Genomic DNA, 15,139 nt, shown 5'->3' with positions numbered 1-15,139 from the left:
TTCAGTCAGAGGAGAGATGGTTATATCTGTACATTTTTCAGATAGAATATTATCATGAAACTGGAATTTACAATAGAGTGCACTGCAGTAAGAAGGTGCATGAATGAGATGAAGTAGAAGACTAAATCTGCCACCCAAGTACTAGATTCCCCACCTTCATCATGAGAATCCTGCCGGCTGCCACAATTTCCATACATTAATTTTCAGAGACGCAGAAGAACTGGAGTCTAAGGGAGAGAACTCTTTTCCCAAAGTGTGTTGTAGTGAAACTGAAACCGAAAACACAGTTACGAGGCAAATTTAACCACGCAGCGATATCCGCACCATTGATTCAAATCTTTATAGATATATTCATATGTATGTATTACATTTCATTTAGTGATGTAATCCAAGATACATTATGCCATAAAACAACAGGAAATGGTCATAACATGTTCCCTTTAATCAACAGAATCATAAACTAAGCGGAGTGAATCAACAACGAGCTTTCCATTGTAAATCGAACTCACTAAAACCTCCCACACATTGTCACAACCAGCTTCTAGCTAATTGCACATAAGATGTTATTTTCAAACATTAATTAGCTACTTTTAAATGAATCGAAATAAAAATGAATTGACTTTTTATTCTTTTTTATACGCTGAACACCAAGTTATAACGAGCAACTATTGAATTACTGGAGCCAGCTCAAGTAACCCAACATGTTTGTTATTGCAAACTAATTGTAACTAACATTGCATTTTACTTCCGTTATACCGTCCTCCACTTTCATTGTGTCTGCAACAAAAGATCAAACGCTCTCCTATTTATTTCACACTGCAAACTAAATATTTGACTCATTCTTTTATGTAAAGAGGTACTTCCGCTGCATATACTCAAAAAGTATAAATTCTGTCATTAACAGTCGAGTTTCTATGATAGCGTTTCCCATTCAACTGAACAGAAAATGCTCTCCACATTTGCATAAGTGTACATGGGTGTGTAAATATAAATCGATTATGACTAAATCTTTTAAGGCGGTGTCATTACATACATACATACATACATACATACATACATACATACATATATGTACCTACAATATATATATTGTGTGTGTGTGTGTATACATAGAGTTACATAAATTTACAATTGTGCAAGAACTTTTTAATATATAATGCCCAACATTTGTGTGCATGGTTGTGCATGCATGTATATGCGTGTGTGTATGTGTGTGCTTTGTGTGTGAATTTAGACGTATATAACGATTGAGAAAGAGAAAAGAGAGGGCGGGAAATGGATAGAGATAACATGAACTATTGTATTTTAGCTTTTAAAAAGTAACACTAAAACTGGATAATGAGATTCTATATAAATTATACCTGAGAACAAAAGCCAGCACGGTTACTTCACCTTATGAGAATGTGTCTGTAGGGTCCACAGCCATATGAACAAGGAGAGATTCCAGATGGATGTTGTAATGGGGAGGAAGGATATATTGGATAGCGTACATAGATGACGAGAGGAGTACTCTTTTACATGTTTCAGTCGTTTGACTGCGGCCATGCTGGAGCAACGCCTTTAGTCGAACAATTCGACCCCAGGACTTATTCTTTGTAAGCCTAGTACTTATTCTATCGGCCTCTTTTGCCGAACCGCTAAGTTACGGGGACGTAAACACACCAGCATCGGTTGTCAAGCGATGGTAGGGGGACAAACACAGACATATATACATATACACGACGGGCTTCTTTCAGTTTCCGTCTACCAAATCCACTCACAAGGCTTTGGTCAGTCCGAGGCTATAGTAGAAGACACTTGCCCAAGGTGCCACGCAGTTTGACTGAACCCTGAACCACGTGGTTGGTAAGCAAGTTACTTACCACACAGCCATTCCTACGCCTGTAGTAATGTGAGATACAAGAGCTTGGCCTATTAAGAAGTGGGAGGAGGCTTGTGTGTGAGTATAGCAATTAAAGCCGGTGGAGTAACTGCAGAAGAAACAGTTTGTTATTATAATTTGTGTAAAGCTAGAACGAAAGAAATAAAAGAAATACATGAATCCCAACGATACGGAAATTTTGCGTTCCTGGAAATATGTCGTAATACGAAAATCCGTAACGTGAAATTGATTTTCCCATTGATTCTCCTGTTATATAATGATAATGCATTCCAAAGTAATTTTCAGATAAACAACGCAAACAGAAGAAGCAAGCAACCCAACACTTTTATGCATGAAAATAATAATTAATAAATATACACATTACAATATGTATAAGGGGCCCCTCTTCGGTTATGAATGACCATGGTATTGCACCTAGAAAGTTCCCTTCTGAGGCACAAGTCTGGGCAAGTTTGTTTATGGAAGACCAGTATTTGCCCATGCATACCAGCCTCCCCTCTCCACGCCACCGATGTTGTCCAAGACAAAAGCGATACGGCTTGGCACCTGTGACGTCGCAACTTATTTCTACAGCTGAGTGAACGGTAGTAACGTGAAATAAAAATGTCTTGCTCAAGAATACAACACATAGCCCAGAAATCGAACTCATGACCTCATGATTGTGAGCCATACGCTTTCACTACATTCTATACAATATGTATACGTTTATACATGAAAGCATTTGAAGTGAAATATGTTAGGAAAAAACAAGACTCGTAATATCATAGAAGGCTTACGTACTTACCACAAAATATAATGATTTCAAATATTGGCACAAGGCCAGCAAATTTGTGATGAGGGGGGCAAGTTGATTACATTGACTCCAGTACTCAGCTGGTACTTATTTTAATGATCTCGGGAGGATGAAAGGCAGAGTCGACCGCGACGTAATTTGAACTCAAAGGTTACCACAAAAAAGATATTGATTACTGTGTGAGAGAATAAGAGTTACTTGGTGTCGATTAGAAGCAGGGGTAGTGTTGTAAACATTATCGAACGCATATTCTCAGAGTATATGCCTTGCTTGTTCACCGGTAGGCTGCAAACAGTGCGATGGAAATGAAACACGTAAATGTCATAGACAGGCGAGACAACTCACCGCAAATCCCATTAAGGAGCGGTGGACATCGATGTTTCGAGATTTGTATATAGTCATAGACTGGCAATTCAGTTCCCCTCCAATTCGGTTGAGGTATGTGATTTCAAACATACATACATGCATACACACATACGCGCGCGCATACACAAACATACACATATACACACACGTGGACTATTTGTGCTTAGCTGATAGTCTACTTTGTTAAGTGTGGAGGCACAGTGGTTAGGGCAGCAGACTCGCGGTCATAGGATCGCGGTTTCGATTCCCAGACCGGCCGTTGTGAGTGTTAATTGAATGAAAACGCCTAAAGCTACACGAGGCTCCGGCAGGGGATGGTGACGAATCCTGCTGTATTCTTTCACCACAACTTTCTCTAACTCTTACTTCCTGTTTCTGTTGTGCCTGTAATTCAAAGGACTAGCCTTGTCACATTGTGTCACACTAAATATCCCCGAGAACTACGTTAAGGGTACATGTGTCTGTGGAGTGCTCAGCCACTTGCACGTTAATTTCACGAGCAGGCTGTTCCGTTGATCGGATCCACTGGAAACCTCGACGTCGTAAGCGACGGAGTGCCAACAATTTTGTTAAGTCCCGAGGAAAAGAATGCAAAGACGATTTCGGCGGGATTTCAACTCAGACGTTAAGTTAGGTAACTGAATAGCTCAAGGCTTGTTAACGATCGTTGAATAGATTCAATCTACCCACCACGGTCATACATAGTTAATAGCGGCAAAAATACAAAGAAAAATGCATTACCAGAAGTAAGAGAATTTTTGGAAGAGTTCAATAAGTTCACTTGCAATGTGCAACTACTGGAAGGAATAATTTAATATTTTTATTATTTCATATCACAGCACGTTTATGTAATATTCAAATTTATTACAATCCTTCTATCTTCCGTTGTGTCGGGCATAAAATATTATACATGCATATAACCTACACACACACACACACACATATCTTTACATACATGCATATATATATATATATATATATATATATATATATATATATATATATATATATATATATTGAACTCTGACTCGTCACCTAATTAGAGAATTATTTTTCTGCTAAGCTTAGTTTTTCTTTCTCCCTTTCTCTCTCTCTCTCTCTCTCTCTCTCTCTCTCTCTCTCTCTCTCTCTCTCTCCCTCTCTCTCTCTCTCTATCTCTCTCTCTCACTCTCTCTCTCTCTCTCTCTCTCTCTCTCTCTCTTTCACTCTTTCTCTCACTCTCTTTGCACACTGATACGCAGGCGTATACAAGTACATAAAAACAAGAATAAAAACAAGAATAAAAACGCACAAAGCTCACGCACACGCACATATAGTATATATACATACCTCCCAGGCAGTATGTAATTCTATTAACCTTAAGTTATTCATATATATATATATATATAAACAAATAGTAAATGAGTATATGCATATATACGTACAGGTATGTGCATACCGACTTCCACCTGTATGTATAGGTGCATATCTGGGTACAGGACATTGCAAACAAAACGTAGACGAGAAAACACACAAGCCACATAGAGAACATTCTACTTCATCAGCTACCCCCGTTTTAACACCGGCGTTTCAAAGAGCTGGGCAGGACACATCGTTAAAACGGCTCTTCCCATGGACCGCAAATTAAATTTGTATACACAAATTAAACCTTGCCATGGAGGAATGTAGTGGCGGACACAAAACAAGACAGGAAAACAAACAGAAAAGGCTTTACGGCCAGACGAGAAAAATTATTTGTGTATGAACGCTGTGAGGCACGAACTTGAAAGTAGGGACGAGGTAGTTCGCGTGTTTGCTCGGCGATAGCCAAGGAAGAAAAGGATTATTGACCGGAAGCATGTGACCATGCCGGTGTAAGGGGAAGAGAGAGAGTGGTAGAGGGAGAAACAAAGGGAAGAAGTAGAAGAATAGGTGAGCAACGAGAGGAAAAGAGAAAGAGAGGAAGTACGAGGGGGAAAAAAAGAGATACGTAGTTGTAACAGAGGAAGAACGAGAGGGGTAAAGCGAGAAACGTAGTAGTAAAGAGGAAGAACGAGAGGGGGAAAAAGATAGAGGAAGAGAAAGAGAAAGAGATAGAGTAGCGTCGGAAGATATAAGTTTACGAAAACTACTTACAATTGGAGACGCTGCATTCAGTCATGTAAAAACAAATAGTAAATGAGTATATGCATATATACGTACAGGTATGTGCATACCGACACCCACCTGTATGTATAGGTGCATATCTGGGTACAGGACATTGCAAACAAAACGTAGACGAGAAAACACACAAGCCACATAGAGAACATTCTACTTCATCAGCTACCCCCGTTTTAACACCGGCGTTTCGAAGAGCTGGGCATAACTTAGGTTATATATATAAATAATATATATATATATATATATATATATATATATATATATATATATATATATATATATATATATATATATATAAACTTAGGTTATATATATATATATATATATATATATATATATATATATAATTTTAGGTTAATAGAATTACATATTGCCTGAGAGGGATGTATATATATATATTACATGTGCGCGTGCGTGAGCTTTGTGCGTTTTTATTCTTGTATTTATGTTCGTGTATGCGCCTAAACCTTTTTTTTATTTTCAGTCCCTGTTTATTTCTGTGTTCCTTTCTGTCGAAGAGCGTAGGCTCGAAACGTAAAAGACTTTCTCATTTCCCAATCATAAAACTAATACATCTGTTTGTTGTTTAAACACCGTCTTCGACTCTTGTTTTTTTTTTAAATTTTTTTTTTGTAAATTCTCACTATATATATATTTACTTATTTATTTATTTATTTTGTTTATTTATTTAGTCCTTATACACCCTACCTGCTTGCATGTCACTGACACCTCGCCACTGGCCTCTTGGGTTATGAACATCCGCAGGAGCTTTCCTTTGGTTATCATCATTTCTATAAATATATCGTTTCTTAGATGAAAATAATTTACTCAGTTTCAAATACAAGCAACATTAGTGTTATTCGTGGGAACACTAACATTATATATATATATATATATATATATATATATATATATATATATATATATATATATATATATATATATATATATATATATATATATATATATATATATATATATAGATATAGATATAGATATGTATATACATACATACATAGATACATACATATATATATATATGCACACAAATATTTATACATATATATATATATATATATTTATATATACACGTTTGTATCTATTTATGTATACATATATATGTATACATAAATAAATACATATATATAAATATATATATATGTGTATATATATGTGTGTATATATATGAGTATATATCTATATAATATATATACATATATATATATTTATATATATTAACATATATATGTATTTGTCTATGTGTGTGTATACATATACATATATATATATATATATATATATATATATATATATATATATATATATATATATATATATATATAGCCTCTTTGTTTTGCTACAATTGCTCTTCTTTAAATCGTTCGCTCAATACATTCGTTTCTTTTTCTTAGACTAATTACCTCTGTAATTGCTCTCCCTCTCTCTCTCTCTCTCTCTCTCTCTCTCTCTCTCTCTCTCTCTCTCTCTCTCTCTCATTCTCCCTGACCCTCTTTCTCAGCGTCACCCTCTTTTTCTTTCAAACTCTCACTAGCCTTCTTTCTTTCTACCCCGTTGGCTCAGTTCTTCCTTTTCCAACTCCTCGTACGTTTCCCCACCACCACCAACAACAACAGGACAGCCAATCTATTAACAGATACCTATTGTTCTAGTACTAATTTTATTCACATCACATCTTATAGATCCTGCTACTGTCGTTGTATCAAGCCACTTTGTTTACTCCTCTGTGTCCCACCTTCCGCCATACGCACCCTTAATATATCTGTGTGTATATCTGTGTATGCGTAGGCGTGTATGCGCATATATGTCTATACATATGCGTATATATGTATATATGCATATACATGTATGTCTATGTGTCTGTGTCTGTGTGTATGTGTACATATGTATGTACATATGTACGTACATACGCATGTACGTACGTATGTATGTATGTATGTACGTATGTATGGATGGATGTGTCTATGTAGCAAAGAGTGTCTAGAAATGTCGACGATTCACTGAAAACAAGTTGAAGACCTTATCATCACTGTAACACATGTTAATGAGACCTCAAGTGTTTCAAAACAAAATCATTCAAACAAAGTCTCTTATTAGATGCGAAAGTTGGTTAATGTCAGTTATCATCGTCATCATCATCATCATCATCCTCATCACCATCATCATCATCATCATCATCATCATCATCATCATCTTTATCATCATTCTTATTGTTACTGTTGTTGTTCTTGTTATTATTATTATCATTAATATTTATTATTATTATTATTATTATTATTTGTTTCTTGTTATTATTGGCTTATGCATATTTCTCCCGTTCTTTTTCTCTTTGGAATTACTTCTGTTCGACTTTCTTTATTGTTTTGTTGTTTTTTTTGTTGTTTTTTTTGTTTGTTTGTTTTTGTTCTTCTTCTTGATTTTAGTTTAACAGGCATCATTTATTTTTATTTTATACTCTTCTTACTCACGTCGAACAAAATATATTAAAATTCATTTTGAGACATATTACCGACATAGAAAAGTCAGAAGTATTTGAGGGCTCTGAATTCTTTATGTAAGATAAGTCACATACCTTTCAGCATTGTAATCTAATAACCTGCTAGGCGGAAATAACGGCACTTATATACTACAAATGAATTAAGATGTACCTTTTCAGAATACTTCTGATTAAACTTGGCAAAACTTTTTCTGTTCCCTATTCTTCCACATAAAACGATAAATGGACATGGATTTTGGACCAGAAGAAGTATATTTACTGAGTGAAGCCTATCTTGAAATTGGCTGTGAGATTGTGGATTTTCTGGAATTCACTTAGTTTGATTGCTTTCATTCTCTCAAGTAATATTCTAACTTACGAAACGATCTCACAGCAAGTTACATCATATTTTCACAAAACATGGGCAAAAGTAATGGGGGAGCATCATAGCCATGTTTTCAGAGGAATTCTTTGGAGTTCGAATAATTTACCTCCAGAAACATAGGTGTTTCATTCAATATTCTTAAACAACCCTTATTCAGGGATCCTTTGAGCATAATGAGCTACTCAACTTGAAAAAGATTCTAACTGGACACCTCACCAGGAAAGTCATGCGCTGTTTATCTTGATATGAGATCACCATGTCATGCGCATATGTTTGTGGTGCATGTGCCTGGTGTACTCTTATCAGACGGGTAGTCATGATGGGTACCTTGGGCTTCGTATATCTTACCCCAATGACGCTTTGATGGCATGCACTGTTCTTTCAGTCGATAATAATAATGATAAAAATAATAATAATGATGATCATCATCATCATAATAATAATAATAATAATCCTTTCTACTATGAACACGAGGCTTGAAATTTTTGCTGGAGAGGGTTAGTCGATTGCGTTGATCCAGTTTCTCAACTAGTACTTTATTTTCTTTACCCCAACATTATGAAAAGTAAAGTAGACCTCGACAACATTTGAACTGAGAACATAAAACCGGAAGAAACGTCGCTAAACATTTTCTCCGGCATGCTAACGATTCTGTTAGCTCGCCGCTTTAGTGCTAATAAGAATCATGATTTCAAATTTTCGCACAATGCTAACAAGTTCGGGGAAGGGGTTAAGTCGATTACATCGACCCCCATTGTTTCACTAGTACTTATTTTATCGACCAATAATGGATGAAAGGGAAAGTCGACCTCAGCGGAATTTGACCTCAAAATATAAAGATGGACGAAATACCGCTAAGCATTTTGTCTGGTATGCTAACGATTCTGGCAGCTTGCCGTCTGAAGAATGGTAATAATAACTCTTTCTAGTATAGGCACAACATCAACAACAAAGGGGAGAACAAGAACAACACCAACAGCAGCAACATCAATAGCAATAAATTCAACAGGAATAATAATAATGATAATAATATACTTGCCTACTCAAAATCTTACACGTATCCCTTCATTGATCAATGAATGAATATGCCTCAGCACGTGCATCGTATTATCTTTAAAGTTCAATACTGATTTGACTCAAAAGCATGGGCTTTTGAATGGTATTGATGTATTATTGTGAGTTACACAGCAGAGTTAAGAAACTTGAGATTCATATATGGCTTTTTATTGCAGTGTAAATGCGACTGTGCTTTTGAAGGAACATTTACAACAACAAACCGAAAGTATCCATTAAAAAATTAAACGGCCACACAAACAGATGACATTCCTTTAAACATGGTAGAAGGTATAGAATTTCTGTTGACGTAAAAAAAATTATTCCAAAGGCTAAAAAGTGAATAATCTAATTGAACATGAATGGACTCCATTAATTTTACCTTATGCGGGTAGTGAGCATTGAGTTGTTATCGGATTTTTATGAAATTGTATCTAGGCAAAAGCCACATAGTGCCAGAACTATGTAAATTTTATAGAGAAAGACAATAAACAGCCGAGGCTGCCTGGTGACTAGTCAGCTTCAACATGCATGGTTACATGTTCGACATGCATCTTGTATTACTAACAACCCGGATCCCAAATATATGATAAATTGACTTTCGTTCAAGGAAACAATGCCTACACCGGTTAAACAGAAATATATACACGTGCATAGATACACATATTTATAGATACTCACACATGTATATATGTATGTGTATGTATATATATATATATATAGATAGATAGATAGATATGTATGTATGCATATGTATGTATGTACGTATGTATGAATATGTGTGTGTGTGTATATATATATATATATATACATACATACACATACATATATATATATATATATATATATATATATATACATGCTACACACATTTATATATAGATATATACATATACATACATATGTGCATGTGCATCCATGCATATATGAATGTACGCTCCATAAAATGTATTTCAGTTGTTCAACCAACTCAATGGCTTATACTTTGAAACCAATATATTTTCACAGCCCAATGAATCGAACTTATTACTTGGGCGATACTTTCATGCATATATATATATATATATATATATATATATATATATATGTATGTATGCGTACATACATAGATAGAGAAAGACAGACAAACACATATACATACATATCCGTATATATATATATATATATATATATATATATATATATATATATATATATATATATATATATATATATATATATATATATATAGATAGATAGATAGATAGATAGATAGATAGATAGATAGATAGATAGATAGATAGATAGATAGATAGATATAGATATATATATATAAATTTAACGTAAACAAAAGAGCATGTAAACAGGTACAATGCGAAAGAATGAACAATGCGAGCAGTATCATTAAAACATAGAGAGCTATCTATTTGGACAATTATGAATTAAGCCGGTGAAGGTGGGCAATGGTTGAACTGCTTCATAAAATAGGAATGTGAAATTAGTAGACAAAGAAGGGAATTAATTGGTAGGAAAAGAAATAGGGAGGGTGATAAAGGTGAAAATTACGGTTTACGGGAGGTAATGATAAGGGAAGTGACCTAAATTGGTAGAATTATAATACAAATTCTAACTTTTTTTATATACAACGTCCTAAATGGTTTAGGGCCACTTACAACATATACTACTATTTCAATATTTTTATTTATTTATTTATACCAACCAGTATAACGGTGTTAATAGCTTGCCCATTGTTTTTAAATTTACTTGTCCAATTATATCGAACGCTGGACCTTGATCAATCCCATTACAGACATTAGGTGGCTGGACTTTACAACATATCAATTAGTAAATAATTGAAATTACTTGTTGGGCACTTTATTATGATAAAATATTAATTAGTACTATAAACATAATTATTAAGAATTATTATGATTACTTCAAAACATTATGACACTCTCACTCCCTCTTTGTCGGAAGCTATTCGCGTATCCTTTTATTACTTATCCACCCTATTACCCCCATAGAAAAAGTAATCCACTAATTACTATGTTCAGTTTAATCACTTACTCAACGTCCCAAAGCGACACATAAGCAAAATAATATGATTTAAATTTATTAAGCCTTTTCTTTTCCTCTTAAGGCTCCTCTTCTTTACTTTTCTCTTCTTTTATGCATGTATTTTTCTTCACTCTGATGAAGCTTTATGTTCCAGATCGGATGTATTACAAATATGTTGAATAGTATTTCTAGAATTTTCAATGGCAATACCGTATGACATTGGAAGCAGAAGCAGCTGTTAGATGGGATACAGCCTATTTGTATTGAATTTTAAAATAATAATTGATGTAAGTCAATTGCTGTTGATCAATATTTCTCCATATTCTGTTTACTATAAATTTGATTCCTGATAAACTCTATGTACATCTTTGTCATTACCTGTAACTTATGAGAATATTATATATACATATATATATATAGAGAGAGAGAGAGAGGCGGGGAGAGAGAGATAGAATATTGGAATAGAGAGGGTATTCTATAAAGATTCCCTATAATTTAAAATGTAAAATATTCACTTTCACGACACAAATTTATTCTCGCAATGAAAACCCATCGAAATGGTTCCAATATAGCTTTTATGTCTCTAAGAAAGGCAATAAATCTTAAGTCTACTATTATGGAACCCAGAAATATAATACCTGTTTTCTGAGGGTTGTAGATTATAGCAAGTATCGTTTCTACGTTGTCGAACTCAGCTAAGATTGTCAGACAAATTTGTATAACAGTACTTCTCAAAACGTTAATGAATTCACGTTGTCGGCATATTTATGGTCAAGCAAATTAAACTCACCAGTATAGCCGAATCCTGGTTTGTATCCACCAGATCACCCAGGCAACAGAAGATGACTAGGTGCGAATGACACTACACTGTTACCAGAAAAATTGTCGGGAGCGACTGGGAGAGCAAGCCATTGCATCTGGCACTAGAGAGAACACGAGGGTTGCAGCAAGAACGAACATTGAGTATGGGCGAAACATCTGGCCCAGAGTTGCAACATTTTTCTCAACAATGACCGTGCTGTTGTGTGGAACTTTGCTGCCTGCGTCGGTGTACGACACCGGAGCTCTGGTGTCGCGATTGAAGGGGCTGAAACACGAGACATCAACCCCTACATTCCAATACAGAGTACTCAACAGCCTCAACTCACGTGAGTTTACCTACTAAATATGAAGACACAATATGTAAGAACGATCCTATATAAGAAGAAGTGAAATTTGTAGTGTAAACATTTTGTTTTGTTTTCCCTACAGTTTCAATGTTATGTTTTGTAAAACACATAACAGTTTTTAGATATGTATTAATTTACATTTCATTACACACACATACTTATATGTGTGCGTGCGCGGTGTATGTAATGTATGTGTATGCGCGCGTGTATGTAAATGTGTGTGCGTTTGATGTGTATTCGAATTCGTAAATAATTCATTATGCTTGTCTACACATGTTGCATAAAAACCTACCTGATATATTTCATAGCATCTTTCGTTATACATTACTATTCATGCAAGATACCAAACTATGTAAGTTAAGCTTTCATTAAAACGTTTGTTGTATATCTAATGATATTTTACTAAAAAATAATTAAAAGGAAACGTGTATAAAATTTTAAAATATCTCAAGTACTCTCAAAACTCTATAATCACATATTTAGAAACAATATATACATAAGAACCAAACTCATATAAATGCGTGTGTGTGTGTGTGTGTGTGTGTGTGTGTGTGTGTGTGTGTGTGTGTGTGTGTATGTATGTAGGTAGGAAAGTATTTATGGCTGTATGCATGTATGAATGTGTGTATGTATGTATGCATGTATGTATGCATGTATATACGTATGTATGCATAAATGTATGTCTGTATATGTATGCATGAGACAGAGAGTGTGATGGATATGTTTGGTTTACACGAATGTGAGAGAAAGAACTCATTACGTAAAACAGTAAAATGTTTTATTAAATCTTGTATCAACTGATATAGCAACATGAACGCCTACAGAATTCTCCCAAGAAAATTGCTCGATAATATATTCGAATGATACGATTTGTTGACAATGGAGGCAGACAATTCATAGTTTCAATAAACTTAGATATTTAAACTAGATTACATTACTGTGGCACAAGTAACAGCGAAGAAATAAAGTTGCATAAAAGTTGCAGTGATATGTAACGTGAGGAGTATGGAGAGAATTCATTTCCAATAAAATTATGCGTGCGTGTGTGTGTGCACGCGTCTGTATGTGTCCGTGTGTATGTAAAATTATATATACATATATGTGTGTGCTTGTGTGGGGAAGGGTAGCAGCTTTTACATGCCTCACAACCCTGGAGATCTTTTACCAGTTCTCCACTACCGGATGGCTTAAAATCATACACAACACACACATATATGTATATATACACACACACACACACACACACACACACACACACACACACACATATATATATATATATATATATATATATATATATATATATATATATGTATGTATGTATGTATATATATGCAAGTATGTATATGTTTGTGTAGATATATATGCACACACATATATTCCGGTTGCACTCTTATCCTCGGACTTCACCTTAAAAGAATAAATTTGAACATTTACTACTAAGTTGACTAATCACACGACAACTCATTTTATCCCCTTCTCTAGTCTTTAGTTCTCTAGTTTGACCTTGTACCAAAACTACGCCAGGATACTCTTAAGATGTACCCTATAATAACACTCCTATATCAATTGAATTGAAATTTGGAAATTTTGGAAATTTCTTTACTGCAAACGGAATCATTGGACAGAGTTTTCTGAAACTTAATTACGGTGCTATCAAAATAAATTGTTGATTTGATCCAAGTGTCTAACAAGAAATGAAATATTTTTCAGTTTGTGGAAAATCTCATTAAATGTTCATCTAAAAGTAACAGTAGAAATGCATATTCAAGAACATACATATAATTCATGATTTTTCATTTCTTTACAGATAATCTTCGTGCTTTCTTGGTTCTTAATTTTGCCACGCATACCAACCAGGTCACTTATCTGTGATGATCCTGACTAAAGTAACGTAAGTAAACAAATTACTTTTAATTTAAAAAATGTAATTCTTGTCCAATACAACAATTATCGCTCTATCATAAAAATGTTTCATATGAACACAGGATAAAGATATTTTCTAAGAGTTCCCAAAATACATTCCAAAATTCTAAAACTAATTGTCAGTCTGTCTCCTTTTTTTGTTTTTTCCACTTCTAATCTGATGATACTAAGGACGTGTGTTTAAGAACAGTTTGCTCAGCAACGTTGTGCTTTGCAGGTTCACTGCTATTGCATGAATATTGAGTTTGTTTCTTCTACTTTACCCTTGCGTCACCTAAATCCTTGCGGCCGAAATTTGATAGGCAAAAACTGTGTTGGAAGCGGACCCATTTTCTGTTTTTGGTTGTAAATTAAATTCCTCTCCCTGTTTAACAGCACTACCGGGTCGTTTTGTAATCAACACTACTGTCATGCAGTTTAACACCATCTCTTGGTCCTTGGGTACCACTAATAGAATGAAGTCTTTTGCAACTCGGTTAACATTCCGATTTGGTCCTTGGATTTGGTCTGAGAGGATTTTGAAAACTATTTTAATCATAAACTAAAATTCTGCGACAAAAAACATTTCGTATTCTTTTATAGCTACTGTTCTGGTGGCTGCTATATTTAATATTTCGCTTTAACACAATCGTTCGATCGGTATTACGGAATGAATGAAATATTGACGAGTTATCCAAATTTATGTGATGATTGATAACAACACAACAATAAGAAATCTCTCTCAAGTAAACTTCCATTTGTCCCTGCGTCGATAATTCATAATAAATGATAAGTCAAGTAAATCGTTTTACCGTATATGGTGCAAACTTGTATTTAAAAATAATATCTTTAAATTCGTCTGAAGAAATACTGTGGGAGAATTGGATAGTTATATATCTTCGGATAATTTAGAATT

General features: G+C 34.4%; 1 protein-coding gene across 1 annotated transcript in view; it reads left to right on the top strand.

Annotated features, from left to right (window-relative positions):
* Positions 1–15,139, top strand: part of LOC106871529 (muscarinic acetylcholine receptor gar-2) — an 802,994-nt gene that overhangs the window by 666,717 nt on the left and 121,138 nt on the right. The window contains 1 exon segment of the mRNA XM_052966547.2: positions 14,129–14,212. The gene's annotated coding sequence lies outside the window, so the exon portion shown is untranslated.

Source organism: Octopus bimaculoides, chromosome 3, assembly GCF_046866305.1.
Source record: "Octopus bimaculoides isolate indiv1 chromosome 3, ASM4686630v1, whole genome shotgun sequence".
NCBI classification, from domain to species: domain Eukaryota; kingdom Metazoa; phylum Mollusca; class Cephalopoda; order Octopoda; family Octopodidae; genus Octopus; species Octopus bimaculoides.
Note: the sequence above shows the minus strand (reverse complement) of the source record. Positions and strands in the feature narration are given on the sequence as shown.